The following is a 1,851-nucleotide window of genomic DNA, read 5'->3' as shown; positions in this document are numbered from 1 at the left end:
TTACATGAGTCAGCCAGAGGGTTTTGTCAACACAGAGTACCCTAATAGAGTGTGTAAGCTTGAGAAATCCATTTATGGGTTAAAGCAAGCACCTCGCAGATGGAATCTTTGCTTTGATGAGAAAGTCAAGGAATTTGTTTTTTCTAGGAGTGAAGATGAATCTTGTGTATATGTCAAGGCTAGTGGGAGTATAGTTAGCTTTTTGGTATTGTATGTGGATGACATACTACTCATAGGAAATGACATCCCAACTCTGCAGGAAGTTAAGTCCTGGCTTGGGAAGTGTTTCTCTATGAAGGACCTAGGAGAAGCTGCCTATATTCTAGGGATAAGGATCTTGAGAGACCGGAGTAAAAGACTAATTGGACTTAGTCAGAGTACTTACTTGGATAAGGTGTTGAAGAGATTCGGCATGCAGGACTCCAAGAAAGGAGAGTTACCCATCCAGAGTAATGCCAGATTGAGTAAGACACAAAGCCCTAGTACTGAGGCTGAGATAGCAGAAATGAGTCGAATACCTTATGCTTCGGCTGTAGGATCGATCATGTATGCTATGACGTGTACTCGACCTGATGTAGCCTTTGCTTTGAGCATGGTTAGCAGGTATCAGGGGAACCCTGGCAAGGCACACTGGACTGCGGTAAAGAATATCCTCAAGTACCTACGGAGGACTAAGGACTGGGTCCTTACCCTCGGTGGGAGTGAAGACTTGAGAGTTGTAGGGTATAGTGATGCTAGCTTTCAGACTGATAGGGATAATTTCCGCTCTCAGTCAGGCTGGGTCTTTACCTTAAATGGAGGAGCAATTTCTTGGAAGAGTTCCAAGCAAGAGACAGCGGCTGATTCAACTTGCGAATCAGAGTATATAGCAGCTAGCGAGGCAGCAAAGGAGGCGATATGGCTGAAGAACTTCATTGGAGACCTTGGAGTTGTACCAGCTATTAAAGAGCCAATGGAAATTTTCTGTGATAGTGAAAGTGCAGTTGCCTTAGCCAAGGAACCAAGGGATCACGGGAGATCCAGACACATCGACAGAAAATACCATTTCATCAAACATCGAATAGAAGAAGGACTCCTCGTGGCAAAGAGGGTATCATCAGATGAGAATCCAGCAGATCCCCTCACGAAAGGACTGACTCGGGTTAAGCATCTCAAGCATGCTCGGAGCATAGGGCTGAAGGATGATATTAGATTTAGTAGTTAGATAACCTTGAAATTTGTAAAGTGTAATTAACATTAGATGATGAATAAAAGGTGTTTTATTTATGAGTAAAGTGTTGCTATCTCTTGTCGATCGTTTACTATATTTCGTTTGCATGTTTTGACTTCCAGAATAATTATGTTTGGTATATCATATTATTCGAACCTCCACAGTCGGTCATATGTCAGAAGTAGGTATGAATCAAGACTGTCATGATTGGTTGCACAGGTCTAAGTTGTTGGACATGGCTACAACACTCATGAGTGCTCATAAGTTCTGAGCATTGGACTCAACCCACGCTCACTGGAATCACTTCATGGAATTTATCTCGAGTGATCGTGAGATGGTAATATCATATAAGTCTTCAAACCTAGATATATGATTCGTTACTTATGAGTTGGTTATGCATTGATTGTACGAAAACGCATTGGTAACTCGATGTTATAAAACGTGCTCTTGTGTATAATTCAATGAGTAGTAGAACAAACATATGAGTCGAAGTTTATATGTTCCTTCTTGGATTAGAAGCTGATATCTGGGCCCCTCGATGATTTTGTTTTGACCTATGTACCGGGCCCGGTCAGAACTAAGTTGATGTGTTCAATTGAGTTCTATGTCAAACAAATCGGAAATCGGGAAACAAACTGCTG

The sequence above is a fragment of the Lactuca virosa genome, chromosome 5, assembly GCF_052849685.1.
Source record: "Lactuca virosa cultivar CGN04683 chromosome 5, Lactuca_virosa_CGN04683_v6, whole genome shotgun sequence".
NCBI lineage: Eukaryota > Viridiplantae > Streptophyta > Magnoliopsida > Asterales > Asteraceae > Lactuca > Lactuca virosa.
The sequence above is the reverse complement of the archived record's forward strand: the minus strand, read 5'-3'. Positions refer to the sequence as shown.